The sequence below is a fragment of the Schistocerca piceifrons genome, chromosome 4 (assembly GCF_021461385.2).
Source record: "Schistocerca piceifrons isolate TAMUIC-IGC-003096 chromosome 4, iqSchPice1.1, whole genome shotgun sequence".
Taxonomy (NCBI): domain Eukaryota; kingdom Metazoa; phylum Arthropoda; class Insecta; order Orthoptera; family Acrididae; genus Schistocerca; species Schistocerca piceifrons.
In genome coordinates this window covers 368822805-368845745 of record NC_060141.1, presented here as the reverse complement: position 1 = coordinate 368845745, position 22941 = coordinate 368822805, and the positions used below count along the sequence as shown (strand labels likewise).

General features: G+C 40.6%; 1 protein-coding gene across 1 annotated transcript in view; it reads right to left on the bottom strand.

The window, feature by feature from the left end:
• LOC124795491 overlaps nt 1-22941 on the bottom strand; it is a 110824-nt gene that overhangs the window by 75776 nt on the left and 12107 nt on the right. Inside the window, exon 2 of the mRNA XM_047259537.1 lies at nt 19328-19574. The gene's annotated coding sequence lies outside the window, so the exon portion shown is untranslated. The remainder of the gene's footprint in view (nt 1-19327; nt 19575-22941) is intronic.

Below are 22941 nucleotides of genomic sequence, written 5' to 3'. Positions count from 1 at the left end.
CTATGTAACAACTGTATGTTGCATTATGAAGTACTGTACCATATATTGCCAAGTGGCTTCTTGTACATGTGAATTGAAAATTCCTACTGTTTGTAGAAAAATTGTATAAAAATGCTAAGACATAAAAAAACAACAAATTTACTGGAACTCTGATCTTGTATTAACAGTGCCTTCGAATGGATTGGTAGGGATATGCTGTACCAAAAATGGGAAGAACTTGATTATCAACTTGATGGCTGAAGAATCAGTAGGTGGGCACATATGGAGCACTTGTAATACGTCAAGAAAAGTAATTGTAATATGTAAAAAAAGAAAAAAAGCAGCTTTTTGAGTTTTTCGTTGTGTGTGCAAAGACCTGTAACAATATGTCAAATAATATAGCTGCATGAAATCTGAAACTGCTTCAATCATTTTTAGTAACTTTGTATATACTGTAGAGAGTATATGAACAAGAAAACATTCACAAAAATTTTGTTAAATTATTATTTGTGAACTGATACAAAAAAAGATAATTTTAAAGTTACTTAATGTAAGGAGATCTATATATACTGTTGTAATAATACATTACTGTATTACACACAGCATACACCATATTATTTCAAGATATATAAATTTATTTTGGAAACTATGTTGGTGTTACCTAAACTGAAACAACATCAGCTAGAGTGATTGTAGGATAAAAGAAGGCATGGTCAGCTTTAACTGCAAAAAGATACATGTCCCTTGTAGCATGTTATGTGATTGCCAATATCAAGTAGTATTGAAGAACACATTACACAAAACTAATGCAGAACCTGATACATACTTATATTTCATTGTCATAGTGTATTTCCTCAGTATTTGCATTGGTTTTTAATTTTGCATAGCTATTTCTCCATTTAGACTATTTTTTAGACATATTGCTTCATTTCAAACTTCAGTGTAGTAGTTAAAATTTTTAATGGTCTTGATTGCAATAAAACATAAAATTACAATTTGCTGATAACTGGTTTCTATTGCCTGGCAGTCATCTTCAGAGCAAGCTGACTATGTTCAATGTGTACAATGTTTGCCCCAAGTGTAACTCAGTATATGCTTAGCAAAGAACTAGTACACCACTGGACGTAACAGCATCGTTACTAAGTGCTGCTCGGAAGCATGCTTACTAAGTTAAGTGTACTTAAGTTCAGTGTTGGTCATATCACCCTTACTAAATGCAGCATGTTGATAATAAAAATATGGGCAAAGCATGGCTGTTAACACTAACAACCATCCTTCAGCCAATACAGCACTAGCCTGTGAAAGTCAAAGGTCTCAGGTTCAAGTCCTGATGTGACACACAGTTTTAATCTCTGCTAGGAAGTTTCAAATCTGTGCACACTACTGCAGAGTGAAAATTCATTCTGGAAACCAGGAGTATTAGTCCTGGAATTTATGCAGAAGAACTTCTGTGAAGACTGGAAGGTAGGAGATCAGGTACTGATGAGGGCCAGTTTATGGTCCAAGTGACACCAGCCATTGCTTGCAGTGGGAAGCTGAGAGGGGTGCCCTGTATGGTAGATTTGTATACATGCCTATCACAATTAGTAATCAAAATTGACATAGGCAAGAATGTGTGAGGGACAAAGAAGGAGGGGATGAAGGGGGGGGGGGGCACTGCCAAATGATATGTCACTTGTGTGGAATAAGTTCTGGAACAGGCCCTGGTACTGGCATAACTAAGGCTGTGAGGGCACCTCATGAATCGTACTTGGATAGCTCAGTCAGTAAAGCACTTCCCCCTGAAAGGCAAAGGTCCCAAGTTCAAGTACCAAAGAAGGAAGGAGGTTAGGATTTAACATCCCATCAATTGTGAGGCTATTGGAGATGGAGCACAAGCTCAGATTGGTTAGGAATTGGGAAATTAATTGGCCATGCTGTTTCATGGGAACCATCTAAGCCTTTGCCTTAGACAATGTAAAGAAATCATGGAAAATCGAAATCTGGATTATTGACAGGGATTTGCACTAACATACTCCTCAATGTAACTCCGGTGTGCTAGCCACTACACCACCTTGCTCGATTCAGATCCCAGTCTTCCACATAATTTTAATCTGTCAGTAAGTTTAATATCTGTTCACACTCTGCTGCAGAGCAAAAGTTCATTCTGGAAATAATCCTCCAAGTTATGGCTAAGCCAAGTCTTCACAGTATCCTTTTTCCAGGAGTGTTAGTCCTGCAAGGTGTGCAGGAGAACTTCTGTGAAGTTTGGAAGATACGAGATGATGGCAGCATCAAAACTGGCTCATGAGGTGTGCTTGGTTATCTCAGTTGGTAGAACACTTGCCCATGAAAAGTAAAGTTCCCAGGTTTGATTACTGGCTCAGCACTCAGTTTTAATACGTCAGAAAGTTTCAACTATCATATTATTTTTAGTTGCATATTCCTGAATATGCGGTCTTGTATTGTCATGATGGAGTACCCATCATCATACACTATTTCTGTGGACATTTTCTCCTCATGACCTCCCTCAAATGTCTTACAACATCATGACAGAGGTATTTATCGACCATCTGACCAGGAGGGATGAACTTTTTATTAACAGTCCTGCCAACATAAAAAAATAAACCAACAAGGATAAAGTGTTACTCTTCATTGGCTGAGTTTTTTTTTGGTTGAGATTAAGGTTTCTTGTATTGCAACCATTGCTGCATAGTTTCAGGGCTGTAGCCATAAATGCATGTTTTGTCAACATAATCTTTGACAAAAAGTTTCAAGCAGTTGTTTAAATTCCTTGAAGACTTCCATGTGATGTTGCTTCTTTTAGCCTTGAAACAGTTGTTTCACAAACCTCACTAGAGTCCTTTGGATGTCAAATTTTTGTGACTTAATATGTTCAAGTGTATCATAGCTTATTCCAGTGCGTTGCATAGGTCTTAGGTGGTCTTTCTATGGTCTTGCAGAATCATATGCCTTAATTTTGGAACATTTTCTGGAGCAATTCTTCGATGTTCTTCCAGTTTTCAAACACTTTGTTTGATCTATAGTGTTTTCTACAAAAGATTACTTCAACAGTAAGTGTGTTTATGCAGCAGTTTCCCCAAGCTTAAAACAAAACTTTATATAGAAATGCTGCTTTTTCAGGTCACCCATTGCAAAATTAGAAACCTTTGGAAATAGGACAGTGGAAATATGCACACCAACACTTGCCGCACTGATTAAAGTAGGTCATATGAGGAGACAGGTGTTGATATTTAGTGTACTTGTAAAAATTTGTGCACAAAATTCAACTGTCAGGAAGTTTCGTATACCTCTTCCTGCTTTCAGTATATGGTTTTTGCAAATGGAGAGTGTGTCTGGTGATGAGAATGCCATATTGTGGCACAGTAATGATTTTTATCTGTTGGATGTAATGAACTTCACGTCCTTGGAACTTTTGCATGTTAACCGAAATGTTCGATTCCATATAAATTGTGCCCAGAACTGGGATAATTTTGTAACTTAAATTATATCTTTCTCATCTGGAGATATTTCTGAATATATTTGTCAGCCAAAAAACTAACTTTCTGATAATGCATTGTTTATTGTTCAAATCAATTCATTTTGTAATAGCGATCTAGTACCATGACAATTAGTAATCACAATTGTCAACTTAAATGATCAAAAAAGATTTGCAGCAAACGTATTAGTGTTACACTTCAGTTTTTCCCCACAAACAAAATTTCTATCTTCATTCATCATTTGTCTAATTTTACTATCAATAATGAAACTGTTCTCAAAAAATAACAGGAAGCTACTATTTTTCATGTTGTCAAAGTTTGCAACCTTTGTTATTAACCATTAGGCCTATAAATCTCCACATAAATAATGATTTCCAGAAACCATTATATAAATTAAATCTGAAAAATAATTTCAGTTGTGACAGTCGTATTAATACCAATTTGGACTACATCCCACTCCAGAAGGTACTGGAAGCTGGACTCATACTGTATAATGTATTTTTGGCGCCAAGAGTATCTGTGTCTGCTCTTTTTGATTATAATCTTGGTCTAGTTCAAGTAAATTGCACAATATATATTCGAAAAGTGTTGTTATAAATGTATTTCAAGAAGATGTAAATAAAAGAAGCCATCTGGATTCTCCCCTCCAACACTAGCTTTTCTGAACTGTCCGGATGAAAGTTACCTTTACAATGCAGTCTCCGCTCCCGCAATTATTCCGGCTCAACCTATGGTAACATACTGTGCCCACATCCTCCACCCAACAGTTACCACCCCCTCTGCCTCATCATCTCCTCCCCTTTCTCATCTTCCATCCTCCTTGTTTGCTGCTCTCTGCCAATAAGTCTCCCCACTTTCCCTGCTTCTCTCATTTTTTGCTCCATTTTCCCCAACTCCCTACCCCGCAACCTCCTGATGATGCATCTGCTGGCATTTTAGTCACTGCACACTCCACCAGACAGTGCTCCTCTCTTCCTCCATCTGTACACTGCTATCCATTCCCCTTCCTCATCTCCTCCAGATTGCTGCTTTCATCCCACGTGACAGTTACAGTGGCCCGAGATGCCAGAGCAGGTACCACCTGTGCATGAGGTGTGCCTGATTCTGTGAATGAATGGTGTGTGATTCCCTTTTTCTGACAAAGGCTGTGTCCAAAACCTTATGTGTAAGTGTCTTTTAATTGTACCTGTCTGCAACTTAACGTGTCATCTGTAAGGTAAGTAACAATCTGTCTTTTCTTACTTTGTAAATAAAAGACGAAAATAGGTATAAGCAAATAGCAAATTGTTGTCTACACGAACCGAGGATGGATTCTTTTCTGTAGGCTTTACAGGAATAGAGGAAGCAGCCCTGACACTGAAACCAACTTTGCAAGACAAGTACTATTTATCTGCAAATATAAGGCTTCTCCTCTTAATAAATAATATAAACATTGTTTACACCATGAAATATTAAGTACAATGTAGTAGTGTTACTTTGTTATTTATGGTCAATAAGTAAGGGAGGTCATTGTAAGGACACAGAAACAAATTTCGAAGCTATGAAATTAATGAACATGAGACAGATTTATTAGACAGTACTCGTCTTCTGCTGATACACACACATAAAAGTAAAAGGGATGACATTATTTTAGTTTTTGGAGTTATTAGTTCTTTCATTAGGGAGGAGTGAGGGATATAGTAGGGAACATTAAAAAGGGCAGGCACGTGACTCCTGGCTGCTGCTAGAATGTGCAGAAAATAGACTACTAAACTGAAACAAGAGGCAGTCATTAAATGTGCTGTTAATGTTCCAAAAATGTAAGTATGACTGTGAGGAAATGGATGAAAATGATTATAAGCACAGAAGTAGTACCTGTAAAAGAAGTCTTGTTCTATAAACTAGGAAAAACTACACTATGTGATCAAAAGCATCTAGACACCTGCCTGTAAATGACTTACAAGTTCATGGCACACTCCTTCGGTAACGCTGGAATTCAGTATGGTGTTGGCCCACCCTTAGCCTTGATGACAGCTTCCACTCTCGCAAGCAATACATTCAATCAGGCACTGAAAGGTTTGTTGGGGAATGACAGCCCATTCTTCACGGAATGCTGCACTGAGGAGGGTATTGATGTCGGTCGATGAAGCCAGGCACAAAGCCGGCATTCCGAAACATCCCAAAGGTGTTCTACAGGATTCAGGTCAGGACTCTGTGTAGGCCAGTCCATTACAGGGTGGTTTTGTTGTGTAACCACTCTGCCACAGGCCTTGCATTATGAACAGGTACTCGACTGTGTTGAAAGATTCAGTTGGTTCCCCGAATTGCTCTTCAACAGTGGGAAGCAGGAAGGTGCTTAAAACATCAATGTAGGCCTGAGCTGTGATAGTGCCACACAGAACAACAAGGGGTGCAAGCCTACTTCATTAAAAAGCATGACCACACCATAACACCACTGCCTCCAAATTTTACTGTTGGCACTACACGCGCTGGCAGATGACGTTCACCAGGCATTCGCCATACCCACATCCTGACATCGGAACTCGCCACATTGTGTACCGTGATTTGTCACTCCATACAACATTTTTCCACTGTTCAATCGTCCAATGTTTACACTACTTACACGAAGGGAGGTGTCGTCGTTAAATTGGAAACAGTGGACCTAGGGATGTGTGGAAATCTTGCGTACAGACATACGATACAGGTGACACCTAATCACCTGACCATGTTCAAAGTCTGTGAGTTCTGCGGAGCGCCGCATTATGCTCTCTCACGACGTCTAATGACTACTAAGGTCACTGATATGGAGTACCTGGCAGTTGGTGGCAGAACAGTACACCTAACATGAAAAACATATGTTTTTGGTGGTGTCCGGATACTTCTGACCACATAGTGTATTGCAGAACAGAGAGAGAGAGAGAGAGAGAGAGATAAATGATAAACACTGGAAAAAATACAAAAAATGAATTTTGATAAATGGACACAGACAAATGGTAGCCAATAAAGAAAAATCATCACTCAACCAGGGAAAACGTGTTGCTGAAAATAGAAAAAGATCACTGAACGTGAAAAAATGGTTGGTAAATACAGAAAAATGAAGAAGTAAAAGGATTTGAAATAATGAAGATGTTGATGGCGAGAACTGCAGATAGTACAGACAGAACAAAAGATTATGCTAGAAAGGCGGTAATTGTATAAAAAGAAAGTTCAGTTTAGAAAACTAATAAACATGAGGCAGAAATAACTAATCGGTCCCTACCTTCAGGATATAAAATGTTTAGTACTGTTGATAGACACACACAAAAATAAGACTGATGACATTTTATAGCTTTTGGAGCTATTAGTTCTTTCCTCGAGGAGGAGAAAAGGATAGAGCTGGGCAAGTTAGAAAGGAAAAGCTAGTCACAGACTCCAGAATAAGAGGGATCCATGTCTCTATAACACAGTGAAGAACAAAGTGAAAAATGTGAGTGAGAAATGTATTCGACTGGAACTTTGACAATATTATAAAAAGGACAGATTGCTATTCACTATACAGCAGACATGTTGAGTCACAGATAGGCACAACAATAAGATGAGAAACATGTAAGTAACCTTTCTTCATCCAAAAAGCCATCCACCGAATTCAACAAGACAGACAGACAGACAGACACACACACACACACACACACACACACACACACACACACACACACACAAGACCAGCGTCTAAGCTTTCAACCAGAAAGGCGTTCTTCTGAATTAGACATGACACATATTCTCTCTCTCTCTCTCTCTCTCTCTCTCTCTCTCTCTCTCTCTCTCTCACACACACACACACACACACACACACACACACACACACACACTGACACAGACGCAACTCACACACACAAGACCATTGTTTGTGGCTGCCAAGGCAAGTGTTACAATTTCTGCCAGAACTACACTGAAGCACCAAAGAAACTGGTATAGGCATCCTTATTCAAATACAGAGATATATGAATAGGCAGAATACGGTGCTGTGGGCTGCAATGCCTGTATAAGACAACAAGTGTTTGTCACAGTTGTTAGATCAGTTACTGCTGCTACAATGGCAGATTATCAAGAGTTTGAATGTGGCGTTATAGTCAGCACACGAGCGATGCGACACACTGTCCCAGAGGTAGCGATGAAGTGGGGATTTTCCCATATGACCATTTCACGAATGTACTGTGAATAGCAGGAATCCGATAAAACATCAAACCTCCAACATCACTGCAACCGGTAAAAGATCCTGCAAGAACAGGACTAATGATAACTCACGAGAATTGTTCAGTGTGGCAGAAGTGCAACCCTTCCACAAACTGTTGCAGATTTCAATGCTTGGCCATTAATGAGTGTCAGCATACAAACCATTCAATGAGACATCAATATGGGCTTTCAGAGCCAAAGGCCCACTCATATACCTTTGATGACTGCACAACACAAACTTTTATGCCTTGCCTGGGCCTGTCAACACTGACATTGGACTGTTGATGACTGGAAACATGTTGTCTGGTTGGACAAGTCTCATTTTAAATTGCATGAAGCGGATGGATGTGTACAGGTATGGAGACAACCTCATGAATCCATAGACCCTGCATGTTAGTAGGGAACTGTTCAAGCTGGTGGAGACTCTACAATGGTGTGGGGTGTGTGTATTTTTAGTGATATGGGACCCCTGATATGTCTAGATATGATTCTGACAGGTGACACGTATGTTAGCATCCTATCTGATCACCTGCATCCATTCATGTTCATTGTGTATTCTGATAGACTGGGCAATTCCAGCAGGACAATGTGATACCCCACACATCCACAATTGCTACAGAGTAGCTCAAGGAACACTCTTCTGAGTTTAAACATGTCCACTAGACACCAAACTCTCCCGACATGAATATTATTGAGTATATCTTAGATGCCTTGGCAACATACTGTTCAGAAAAGATCTCAAACCCCTAGAACTCTTACAGATTTATGGAGAGCCCTGCAGGATTCATGGTGTCAATTCCCTCCAGCACTATTTCAGACATTAGTCAAGCCCATGCCATGTTGTGTTGGGGCACTTCTGCATGCTCGTGGGGGCCCTACACTATATTAGGCAGGTGTATCCATTTGTTTGGCTCTTCAGTGTATTTTCTGGGGACTCAATTTAGTGTAAATAGAGTTCCAGCTGGATGTGGGAAATAGTTTTATTTATACTAAATTTGCAGTAGTTGTTCTGTGTGTGTTTTTTCAAGAAGATAAACTAGAAAACTGTGAAAAAATAAAACTCATTATTTTGGACTTTTTTTTATCATCAACCAAAGTTTGTGAAAGATTTTACAGATTCTGTTAAGAAACAGACAGATGAATTCAAATGCAGCAGAGATACTCTTAAAGATAACTGGTGTGAGAGCTGTCACAAAGCTGCAAAAAGAACTTGAAAATTTCAGGAATGGCACCATAGAAATGTAAAGACCATCTGGTCATATTTCCATGGTGTACAGTAAAGGTAGGATAAAAGTATTTGGGGCAACAATAATGTTTGTGGTCAGAGTAGTTGAAAGAGGTGTAAAGTAAAGATCAGGTCTGGTTGGCTTGTTGGCTGGGGTACATATGTGTGCTCTTTGGAGCTGCTCATCTGTGGCAGAAGGCACCCTCCCACGTCCATATCTCAGCCAATTCGTTGTAGGTATGAGACAGTGATTTAATAAACAACACTCCACTAGGTCAGTGGAGGGGAAGTCAATGCAAGTAAAAGGGGGACAGGCTAAAAGCATAGTAAAGCTAAGAACGACAGGTGATAGTAAAATAAGACAAAAGAAAGATAAAACAAACTCAGGCCCATAGGTGGGACAGACGAAGTCAAGGATCCACAGGGTCCAACATGTGATGGGAAGCACACTCCTATAATTGCCCCACTCCCAATCCAGTATTGTCAAAATACTAAAGTCAGGAATAAAACCTACGCTCTTGGAGAAATCATAAAACCTGCTTGACTTTTCTGTCATCCAATATGGAGGATATGGAATCCTTAAGGCCCTGTATTCATCAGAGTACTGTAAGAAGAGGGCACTCAACTAAGATATGAGCCACCATTAGCAAGACATCACAGCTACACCAAACAGGATTGGGGAGGAGGGGAGGTCATTAAGCAGGTTGAATTCTTGGGTCAAATGAGTGTATCCAACATGGAATCAGCATAAAATTGTGGACTCTATTGAGTATGAAAAAAAAGGAGGAACGCCACAAAGCAGTGGTCTCCTTTAACATAGTTTGTTAGAGGGAGGGGTAGCCCACAATCCCTGTTCCAGATGCAATAGACTACCTGTCATAGATGTGTTCATAGGTCAGAACTAGGTATCTCCATTGCCAGAGTTGGTGGTGAGGTGACTTCCTTGGCTACGCAGCCAACCCCCTCATTCTTGGGGATACCCAGATAATGCAGGGTCAGAGGAAGGAAGACAACTGAGTGACCAATGTAGCTGAGGCCATGTGAAAGACCATGGATAGTAGACATTATTGGGTGGTGAGGGTAATGTTGAATAATAGCCTGAAGATTGTTCAATGAGTCAGTGCATATCAGAAATGTAGAACTGTCATGGTCTTTCTTGTTGATAAAATGGTGAGTTGTTAGTAAGCACGAGTTCTGCCATGAAGACACTATAGTTTGCTGGCAGAGAATGTACTTGCTGGCAGTTAGTATACATGAAAGCATATCTTTAGAGCTGTCAATATAGATGATTGTGGTGGTACTCATGGGTAATACACAGAAAGATTTGTTGATGGACAGTGGAGGAAATTGAAGTCTTAAGGCTTGGGGATAAATGTAGCTGAAACTGTGGTCTACATGTGTACCAGAGAGGGATGCATCAATTGATCCAAGGAAAACAGCCAAATGGGGGAAGGGACTTCCAGTTGAATTTCAGATTGGGAGCCCTGCTGTAGGTGAGCATCAGGGAGTCAGAACTCCTGGGAAGAAAAAAGAATCCGATGGTTGAGGTGGTTGGGAATTAGACGACAGTGGAGCCCTAATTGAATAGCAGTTGGTTAGGTGAAAACTAGAAGAGTATGACACCAGACTCCATCAGAATGTCAGAAGGCTGTCTACCAAGCTCATTTGGTAGCTCATTTGGTAAGCTCATTTGGTAAGCCCCACAATGGTGAACTGGCTCTAGCATGCTAATGGCATGGCTGAATCATATGCCTGGTGTCCACAATCGAATTGAACTGAAATTAGAGATCTAAAAAATTGGAAATGAGTGGAGTGATCAACTCCAAAAAAGGTAAAACAGAAATTTGAGTGCATTCAGTTTCTGTGTGTAACTTAATTTGAGCTGATTGATGTGGGACAGCTACTGTAATTTATTATCAAAGAGTAGACCCAAAAAGTGGGATTGTACAACTGCTTCACGATTCTGCATTCATAGAAAAATTTCTGGGTCTGGGCAGATGAAGGTGTGATGACTCATGTTTTGGTGTGGGAGAAATGAAGGTGATGGTCTTGCATCCAAGACGCGGCTCTTTGTATGTTGTCTTGGGTTGAGCCTAGTGAGAGCCATGGACTAAGAGCTGTAACAAATGCAAAGGCCATTTAAATAGACAAGAGTAACAGTCATTTCACAGAGTCCATGAGTCCATTGACAACTATAAGAAAAAGGATGACACCGTGGGCAGAGCCCTAGAATAAGCTGTTCTTATGCAGATGCTACCAGGAGAAGTCATAGGCTTTGTGTAATTTGGACCAAACTATAATAAGATGGTGACATCTGGTAAAAGGAAGTCATATTCTCATTTATAATCTGATTAGATAGTCAGTCATGGATCGGCCGTCCCGGAAACCAAATTGGTAGGTGGATAAAAGACACTGTGACTCAAGGATCGAACACAATGGACAGGCCACCTTCCTCTGGAGTGATACAGACAGTACAGAGGTAAGGCTGACTGGCTGGTAGCTATTACTGGAAGTGGGGTCCTTTCTTGCTTAAGTGTCACAATAATGATACTATTCCACCACTGTGAGAGGAGTTTGCATCTAAGGTAGATTCCTAGAAGATAATTTTTTGGATCTGCATACAGGTGTTGGATCATTTGATTATAGACCATTCAGGGCCCAGGACATGTCACAGGATGAGTTGACAGCATGAAGCAGGACTCATTCCACACATGTTTCATTATATGACTCTGAAAAGTGTACTGTAAACCACAGGAAAGTGTCCTTCCCCATGGTTTACGCACTTGGAAAGTTGGAGGGTACATGGTAGTCATTGATGCCACATCAGAGTGGAATACAAAATGTTCCTCTATGGTAGATGGATCACTGGAAATACTGCCATGAAGGCTGGAAATAATTGTTGGCCTTAGGTTACCAAGAAATTTACAAATTTTGGCCCACACCTGAGAGGAGGGTGTGTGCATCTACTGTGAGAAGATATGTTGTTGCCATCAGTATTTCTTGTGATAATTTGCTCTTGCTCACAGCTGTTTGATTATAAAGTTGTCTTTCAAGGCATGGTGTTTTAATCGCTGAAAAGCATACTGGTGGTCCCGGATTGTCACTGCAATTTCTTCCGTCCACTGCAGTACTGGCTGTTGATGATGAGGGCCGTTGGAGAATTGGATCACTACATCAGCTGTATCCACAATTGGAGTTTTAGATATCATGAAACACCTTCAGACATTGATGTTTGAAGTGCTGGTCTACCAGTTTAGTCTCAAGAATGCTCAGTGGTCAGTTTAAAAGAGGATGGAATGGGAACAACAGGACCATGTGGAAGTGGTCACAGTCACAGAGATTATTATGTACAGCTTATTATAATAAGGTTACCAGTTTGGATGTACAAAGTGTAAGATCAACAGCTGAGAATTAGCTGTGTGCTATGCTGAAATGATGGGGAATCTATCATTAAGATAACACAGTATAAAATCATCAAGCAGCTGAAATGATGGGGAATTTCTCATTGAGATAATACAGTACAAAATCATCAAACAACTGTTAAGGAGATCCTTGTCAGACTGTTTACCTGTGTGTGTGCATGGTTCTGGGGAACTACAGTACAGAAAAGGAGTGCTGCCATGGTTTGGGGCCCCTTGATTGTCATGTGTGCAACCACAGAAGAGTTGTGTGGCCCTTTGAGGTTAATATTAAGAGAAAACATTGGACATAGGCAACAACTCCTTTGATGCAGCTGATATAATTCTTGACCAGCTGAACGTACTTAAAACTGGGTTCTTTCTTGCTGTGCCTCTGCTCATTTCCTTGTTGATGTGCAGGGAGCAAGACGCCTGTTACTGATAACTTCTACGGATCAAAAACTAGGGATTGACTGCGTTACAGGAGTTGCTGTGTATGTTCAACATTTTATCTTAAAATCAATGTTTACAGACATAAAATTAAAATGAATGTCACACACTATGCATCACTTACAAAATATGGTGTTGTGTGTTCTTCTTCAGGTCTCTAGTAATATTTTACATATAAAAAATTTTCTTTATTCAGTATTATACTGAATGAAATTTTAGATGGCATTTGAAACCTTTTCTAAACCTATTTATGTACAATCATATTGTTTTCACATAATATTCTATCTTCTCATTACAGATGTCCAAAAGATGTAATTAAAAGTATGCCAGCTGGTTCCATACTTCTCAATGCAATTTTATACAATGTTGTTGTCGTCTTCAGTCCTGAGACTGGTTTGATGCAGCTCTCCATGCTACTCTATCCTGTGCAAGCTTCTTCATCGCCCAGTACCTACTGTAGCCTCCTACATCCTTCTGAATCTGCTTAGTGTATTCGTCTCTTGGTCTCCCTCTACGATTTTTACCCTCCACGCTGCCCTCCAATACTAAATTGGTGATCCCTCGATGTCTCAGAACATGTCCTACCAACCAATCCCTTCTTCTAGTCAAGTTGTGCCACAAGCTCCTGTTCTCCCCAATTCTATTCAATACCTCCTCATTGGTTATGTGATCTACCCATCTAATCTTCAGCATTCTTCTGTAGCACCACATTTCGAAAGCTTCTATTATCTTCTTGTCTAAACTATTTATCATCCACGTTTCACTTCCATACATGGCTACACTCCATACAAATACTTTCAGAAACGACTTCCTGACACTTAAATCTACACTCAATGTTAACAAATTTTTCTTCTTTAGAAACGCTTTCCTTGCCATTGCCAGTCTACATTTTATATCCTCTCTACTTCGACCATCATCAATTATTTTGCTCCCCAAATAGCAAAACTCATTTATTACTTTAAGTGTCTCATTTCCTAATCTAATTCCCTCAGCATCACCCGACTTAATTCGACTACATTCCATTATCCTTGTTTTGCTTTTGTTGATGTTCATCTTATACCCTCCTTTCAAGACACTGTCCATTCCGTTCAACTGCTCTCCCAGGTCCTTTGCTGTCTCTGACAGAATTACAATGTCATCGGCGAACCTCAAAGTTTTTATTTCTTCTCCATGGATTTTAATACCTACTCCGAACTTTTTTTTTGTTTCGTTTATTGCTTGCTCAATATACAGATTGAATAACACCGGGGATAGGCTACAACCCTGTCTCACTCCCTTCCCAACCACTGCTTCCCTTTCTTAAAACTGCTTATGTATGCTCTTTCAAATTTTGTTGAAATATGTCAGATGTATGTACAGTGACACAGATGAATAGTTAGTTACATGCCCACCAGGCAGTACAACTTTATACAACACCGTCCATAGACAGTGTGGTTTCTGTAAAGTGCTTAGGAATGAACTAAATCTTCCAGTTATCAAATAATAACACTTAATTTTGAATTAAGCTTCATTTTTAACTTATCTTCATGGTATTTTGTATATTGTGGATATGAAGGGGCCGGTGACAGTCAAAACTGGATTTACATTTGAAATTTTATTTGACTATACTAGACACAAATCTATCTTAAAAGAATTTTGTCACACAGATGTCATCTATAAGTGATTAGAGAAGTTTCAACAAATAGTAGTGCACAAGGAACAGTAAATCTGCCAATACTACCCACCTGATTTATCCATCAGATCAGAATGATGAACATAAACTGCTCATCAAAATTCACCACAATTAAGACTGCATATTTACATTCATTGTCTTTGCCAGCCCATGACCAAATTACTACTTAAATCTGACCTTAACTTCAAGCTACAATCCAGATCAGCCTTCAAAACTATCACTTCTAAACTAACCTAGAACTCAGGCTATGCTGCAAGTCTACGTCATCACAACATATATTAAAAAAAACTAATACAGAAGCAAAATACATATTTTCAGTTTTTGCTTCTAGGAAGCTTTAATTGTCAAGTGCTAGTAATAGTGTTCCATAGATTGTGTGTTTGTTTTGAATACAGTCAGAGAGAGTCCCTTTAGTCAGCCATAGTGCCAGTAGTGTCAGTGTCGTCGTAACTGCCATCTGCGTCAAGTCTGCTGTGCAGCGAGCTACGTTAATTTAAGTATTAACTGTATTTTTCTTAATTGTCACTTCTTCTTCCGTGTGTTTTTGCCTTTAGGAAGCTTTAATTGTTGAGTGCTAGTAATAGTGTTCCATAGATTTTGTGTTTGTTACGAATACAGTCAGAGAGAGTCCCTTTAGTCAGCCATAGTGCCAGTAGTGCTAGTGTTTCTTTTCAATACAGTCCAGAGACAGGTAGTGCTATTTTCATTGTTTTCTACAAGAAGTGTCTAGTAACCACAGTTTATTCAACTATCAGCTGCCTTTAGTGAATTAGCAGTCTAGTTAAAAGTTGATTAACTCTCTACAGTAAATTGATTTCTTAGGATGGATAGGATGTGTGACTGCTGTGTACGGACGCAGGAGGAGCTGGTCACTGTTCGCGAACAGCTGAACGTGTTGATGGCTGCGGTCAGCCATCTTCAGGCTGCTGCCTCGGAGTTTAGCGGCAGTGGGGAGTCTGGTGCGTCGCATGGTACACCCCAGGTGTTACGTGCTTCTCCCACTGTCCCTGCTGTCGAGACATCTTCGCGGCTACTGGACGCAGTTGGGCCACCCTCTCCCCAAGGGGGGTTCAGCGGTGTTCGCAGCGCACGAGGCGGAGGGTCAATGTGGAGGCTGGCCATGTGGCATCGCCCACTCTGCCTGTGAGTGGACATGTGGCCGCTCCTTCAGCAAGGTCTGAGCAGGCACACGGGGGGGAGGGATTTATTAGTTACTGGGGGCTCCAACGTTAGGCGGGTGATGGAGCCCCTTAGGGAAATAGTGGAAAGGTCGGGGAAGAAGGCCATTGTTCACTCTGTCTGCTTGCCGGGGGTTCTCATCCGAGATGTGGAGGAGGCCCTGCCGGCGGCTATGGAGAGCACTGGGTGCACCCGACTGCAAATTGTTGCTCATGTCAGCACCAATGACTCCTGCCGTCTGGGTTCAGAGGTCATACTCAGTTCGTACAGGAGGTTGGTGGAGTTGGTGAAGGCGGAAAGCCTCGCTCGTGGGGTGGAATCTGAGCTAACTACTTGTAGTATCGTTCCCAGAACCGATCGCGGTCCTCTGGTTTGGAGCTGAGTAGAAGACTTAAACCAGAGGCTCAGACGATTCTGCAGAGATCTGATGTGCAAATTTCTCAACCTCCGCTATAGGGTGGAGAAATGTAGGGTCCCCTTGAATACGTCAGGCGTGCACTACACGCAGGAAGTGGCTACAAGGGTAGCGAAGTACATGTGGAGTGCACGTGTGGGTTTTTTAGGTTAGAGAATTCCCTCCCTAGGCCCGACAAGACGCCTCCTGAGACCCGGCAAGGTAGGAGTAGGCAAAATGCAACAGGGAATAACAATATTAATGTGCTAATAGTAAACTGCAGGAGCATCCATAGAAAGGTCTCAGAACTGCTCTCATTAATAAACGGTCACAATGCCCACATAGTACTAGGGACAGAAAGTTGGCTGAAACCAGATGTAAACAGTTATGAAATTCTAAACTCAGATTGGAATGTATACCGCAGAGACAGACTGGACAATGAAGGGGGAGGCGTGTTTATAGCGATAAGAAGTGCAATAGTATTGAAGGAAATTGACGGAGATCCGAAATGTGAAATGATTTGGGTGAAGGTCACGGTTAAAGCAGGCTCAGACATGGTAATTGGATGTGTCTATAAGCCCCCTGGCTCAGCAGCTGTTGTGGCTGAGCACCTGTAAGATAATTTGGAAAATATTTCGAGTAGATTTCCCCACCATGTTATAGTTCTAGGTGGAAATTTTAATTTGCCGGATATAGACTGGGAGACTCAAATGTTCATAACGGGTGGCAGGGACAAAGAATCCAGTGAAATTTTTTTAAGTGCTTTATCTGAAAACTACCTTGAGCAGTTAAACAGAGAACCGACTTGTGGCGATAACATATTAGACCTTCTGGTGACAAACAGACCCGAACTATTTGAAACAGTTAACACAGAACAGGGAATCAGCGATCATAAAGCAGATACTGCATCGATGATTTCAGCCGTAAATAGAAACATTAAAAAGGGTAGGAGATTTTTATGTTTAGCAAAAGTGACAAAAAGCAGATTTCAGAGTACCTGATGGGTCAACACAAAAGTTTTGTTTTAAGTACAGATAGTGTTGAGGATCAGAGGACAAAGTTCAAAACCATCGTACAATTTGCGTTAGATGAATATGTGCCAAGCAAGATCGTAAGAGATGGAAAAGAGCCACCGTGGTACAACAAACGAGTTAGAAAACTGCTGCAGAAGCAAAGGGAACTTCACAGCAAACATAATCATAGCCAACGCCTTGCAGACAAACAAAAATTACGCGAAGCGAAATGTAATGTGAGGAGGGCCATGCGAGAGGCGTTCAATGAATTCGAAAGTAAAGTTCTATGTACTGACTTGGCAGAAAATCCTAAGAAATTTTGGTCTTATGTCAAAGCGGTAGGTGGATCAAAACAAAATGTCCAGACACTCTGTGACGAAAATGGTACTGAAACAGAGGATGACAGACTAAAGGCCGAAATACTAAATGTCTTTTTCCAAAGCTGTTTCACAGAGGAAGACTGCACTGTAGTTCCTTCTCTAGATTGTCGCACAGATGACAAAATGGTAGATATTGAAATAGACGACAGAGGGATAGAGAAACAATTAAAATCGCTCAAAAGAGGAAAGGACACTGTACCTGATGGGATACCAGTTCGATTTTACACAGAGTATGTGAAGGAACTTGCCCCCCTTCTTGCAGCGGTGTACCGTAGGTCTCTAGAAGAGCGTAGCATTCCAAAGGATTGGAGAAGGGCACAGGTCATCCTCGTTTTCAAGAAGGGATGTCGAACAGATGTGCAGAACTATAGGCCTATATCTCTAACGTCGATCAGTTGTAGATTTTTGGAGCATGTATATGTTTGAGTATAATGACTTTTCTGGAAAGTAGAAATCTACTCTGTAGGAATCAGCATGGGTTTCGAAAAAGATGATCATGTGAAACCCAGCTCGCACTATTCGTCCAAGAGACTCAGAGTGCCATAGACATGGGTTCCCAGGTAGATGCCGTGTTTCTTGACTTCCGCAAGGCATTTGATACAGTTCCCCACAGTCACTTAATGAACAAAGTAAGAGCATATGGACTATCAGACCAATTGTGTGATTGGATTGAAGAGTTCCTAGATAACAGAATGCAGCACGTCATTCTCAATGGAGAGAAGTCTTCCGAAGTAAGAGTGAATTCAGGTGTGCCGCAGGGGAGTGTCGTAGGACAGTTGCTATTCACAATTTGTGGATGACACCGGAAGTTCACTGAGGCTTTTTGCGGATGATGCTGTGGTATATCAAGAGGTTGTAACAATGGAAAATTGTACTGAAATGCAGGAGGATCTGCAGCGAATTAACGCATGGTGCAGGGAATGGCAATTGAATCTCAATGTAGACAAGTGTAATGTGCTGCGAATACATAGAAAGAAAGATCCCATATCATTTAGCTACAATATAGCAGGTCAGCAACTGGAAGCAGTTAATTCCATAAATTATCTGGGAGTACGCATTAGGAGTGATTTAAAATGGAATGATCATATAAAGTTGATCATCAGTAAAGCAGATGCCAGACTGAGATACATTGGAAGAATCCTAAGGAAATGCAATCCAAAAACAAAGGAAGTAGGTTACAGTACGCTTGTTTGCCCACTGCTTGAATACTGCTCAGCAGTGTGTGATCCGTACCAGATAGGGTTGATAGAAGAGATAGAGAAGATCCAATGGAGAGCAGCGCACTTCGTTACAGGATTATTTAGTAATCGCGAAAGCGTTACGGAGATGATAGATAAACTCCAGTGGAAGACTCTGCAGGAGAGATGCTCAGTAGCTCGGTACGGGCATTTGTTGAAGTTTCGAGAACATACCTTCACCGAGGAGTCAAGCAGTATATTGCTCCCTCCTACGTATATCTTGTGAAGAGACCATAAGGATAAAATCAGAGAGATTAGAGCCCACACAGAGGCATACCGACAATCCTTCTTTCCACGAACAATACAAAACTGGAGTAGAAGGGAGTACCGATAGAGGTACTCAACGTACCCTCCGCCACACACCGTCAGGTGGCTTGCGGAGTATGGATGTAGATGTAGATGTAGATGTAGATTGAATGTATAAGATCAACTCGCCTCTGTACTACTTGGTATGGTAGACCAGAATTACTTTTTATTGCAGGATTTAAAACAATGTAAAGCATTCAGTTAGATTATTGATTAAAAATACAATGCTGATATTGTATGTACAGAGATATCTAAATGAGTCTGAAAATTGTTTTGAAACCGAGCCTGCTGGCAATCTCATTCCATTGATGGTTGAGCCATTTCAATACTAACAAACTCCAGCACACTCAAAGCTCAGAGGTGAAGACTCATCAGCCGTTTTACTTTTTTATTTACGTGTACCAAGAGGAAAGATTGACAAACCTGGAGACTGGGCAGCTCGGGAGTGGTGCGCAGGCACCACACCTCCCGGAAGACACCGGCTCTGCGGGACTTGAATGCTACACGCACGTCATACAGTTGGCCCGGAAGGAAAACTGCTGGTCCACCACCACCTTCTGACTCCAGGCAGAACCGTGCTGCTGCATGTCCAGCACCACCCACACGCACCCACGAGAAGCGCACTGCCGTGTCACCCACATTCTCCACACGTACACTCTGCTAGGAAACCCTCACATACAACACCAGAAAAATAAACTAGATACTATCAAGTATGTAATGAAATAACAAATAACAAGTTGCATGAAAGAAATTTAATTTATATCAGTTTTGGACACTTAGTGCCCTTCTTCAGAAGCATTTTCAAATTGACGTCTGTATGGATACAACCAGCCTGTGCACAAGAACCAGCGTGCAGGCTGTCTGTCTGAGTAACATGGGTTAACTCACATCACTTGAGGGACCACACTGTGCTGCAACCATCATCCAATTGTGCTGCAACCATCATCCAATTCGCTATCACGAAATAAATAAATAAATCACATGTTGCCAGCATACAGACAGCAACCAGCCCTTCCGCCTGTCCTTCTGCACCCCACTCGGCACCTCATGTGACAAAATGTCAACTTCATCATCATACATCGCAAGTACCCTCAAACGGGGTGATTTCGAATGGTTTTGTCGTTATTTTGATTGCAACTTTCGTATATATTGTTAGATTAAATTGATTGTTATGGAAGTGGTAGGGTATATGTGCAACAAATAAAATTTCCCAGAACCAGAAAGTGTACGTGTAGGTATATCTATCTGAGGCAGTTAAATAAAGTGTCTGAAGTCACCCCATGGATTGGGGTGATTTCGGACACATGTGTTTTTTAAATCTCTGTCCGAAGTTACAATATATAGAGGGCGAATCCGGGCAGTTACTGCCTTTTTTTAAAATTCTACATGCTTTTATTTGATTTTGGTGACATTTTACACATTTTAAGGTAGCCCTTTGTTACAAATAAGTGATATGGAATGATATAATGAATTTTATATCAGTTCTTAACTGGAATATTAGAAACAAACAGAAACAAACAAAGTAATTTAACTAAAAGGTCAAAATAATTTTTCTCACTCATTCTAAATTAGGTTGCAAACACTTTAAATAAATTATTGTCTTCGAGTCTAAAGCACATCTTCTCGAAAAATGAACATTCCTCTCTTCTCAACTGGTGTGGGAAGTATTCTCAAAATTTGCAATTTTTGTATTGTGTCTTCATCAGGAACATTAGGAAACACAAATATGTTTCTACTGTTCTCGTGTGGGCAAAAGAATTTCACACTTACTTCCGTAGCACCAACATTTGTGGCCACTCCAACATACTGCCTTGTTTTCTCCTTGTTTCCATGTTTATATTTGTACTCTGCAACAAGAAAAGCCTCTTATTTCAGTAGTAAAACTTCATTGGATGATGTGTCTTTTCTTTTTCACTACTGCTAGAAGCACTGTCACTTGTTTCAGTACTGTTTTCATTTCCTTGAAAATATTGGCTAGTGATTGATTTTCGAGGTTGAACGTTTAGTTCGCGGTGGCGGTTGGAGCTACCAAGCTTATCTGGAGGATAATGAATTTCTTTGGGCATTTCTTCAAAAGTAGAAGACCATGCGTCTGCATTGCTTTGCTGGCTCTCCTCATTATCAGGCAATTTTTGTAAGACATGATCTGGATCAAAAGGGATTAGGCTCGTGGCGTGAAATCCACCCTTTATGTTTTCCTTGGAGTTTGGTGAAATCTTAGTCAGTGTCTGCTTCAGAACAGATGAGAAGGAATCCTTATAAATAGTCCCATGAGTGGGTTTCTTCCAATCAGTTAATACAGCTCGCCATGCTGCTTTCATTGGCCTGAAGAAGCTTACATCAAGCGGTTGGAGGAGGTGTGTGCTATTGGGGGGAAGGAGAATGAATGAAATATTGTTTTGCTCACACTCTTCAATAAAACATAAAGACACGTGACTGGATAAGTTGTCTCCAATCATGACTGTTGGCCCGTTTTGCCTCTTCAAATAGGGCAAAGCAATTGTAAAGAACCAGTCTTCAAATACTGGCAGGTCAAACCATCCACTTTTGTTCCTATTGAAACGGGTTCCTTGTGGTCCACCTTCTTGCCACGTGTCCCACAAATGCTCTGATTTGTAAAGGACATATGGAGGAAGCTGTTTACCATCAGCACTAGCTGCCATCATTATTGAGACACTAGATTTTGATGAGTCCATCACTTTTTCAGCATGCTTACTCCCTTGTTTCCTAATTATCTGCTGCTTGCCTGGATCATCTGACATGTTGGTTTCATCATAGTTAAACATGTTGCTAGGTGGAAGATTTTCCAGCTTTGCCTTGATATTGGAGAAAAACATCTTAACAGTCTCTTTGTTCACTTCTGCACCAGTTCGTTTAATATTTTTGCTTAAGCGAACGGAAAGATCTTCTGACTGTCGTTTGAGGAATAAATGCACACCTTCTTCTCCTGGCAAATTATTACGAAATTTCTTCTCTTTTTGGCCAGATTTATCAAGGTAGCCTTTAACTAAATATCTAATATCCAATTTCGTGAAGGGAAATCCCCAATGAGCAGCCCTCAACATACTTTGCTTCAACATTTCTTCTTCTTCTTCTTTATTTAGCACTGGCTGTCCTCCCATTTCTTCGGATGTGCTTCCTGCACTTTATTTTGTAGGGGTTGATTTAGGTATACCATACAAATCACACACTTTTCTGTAAGATAATTGGCCACTCTGAATATCATGTACAGCTTTATCTAAAAGTTCCGGGCCATAATTGCACCGTACTGTAGCACCTCTCCTGCTCTTATACATTCTTGGCATTGTCTGAAATTACCCCACACAGTACACAGTTTTACAAAAACCGTCATTATTTTATAACCTTGCATGAGAAACTCGACAAACTTGTACAGAAATTGTCTCAATACTGTTAGCTACTGAGCACGTCAACAATTACTGTTACAATAACTTCTGTTCAGCACAACAATAGAAAGTTTCCACTTTATGATAATGCATGGATTTTTAACACTGAGACTGTTTGTCAATTATTCACCTAGGGAAACAATTGACGCAAAATAAAAGTTATGGAAACCGATAAATGCAATCTTGCGCTTAAAGTAACTGGCGCACGGACATTAAAATAAGTAACTCTTTGTTTCTATGCAGTGGCAAAGAGCAAATAAGCCATACTGTCCGAATTCATCCCGGTGTCCAAAATCACCCCATTTGATGGTACTCTTTTCCCTCTCCACACACATGTGCCGGCTCCTTACTTCTCGCACAGTGTAGTCCTCCTGTGGTGCGAGTTTGCCTGTGTTACCGAGATGGCCTGCCTGCTTGCTGGTACTCATCCACTGGCCAGCCATATTTGTACAGACATCAGTTTCAAAATGCCTTCTGAAGAATGGCACTAAGTGCCTGAAATCAGTAAAGAAAATAAATTTCATTTATACAGCTGGTTGCTTATTATTTCATTATCTACAACTACAGTTGCTGAAGATGGATAAAATACTAAACAAGAAAAGTATTAAATATATGCCTCACCTTACTAATGTT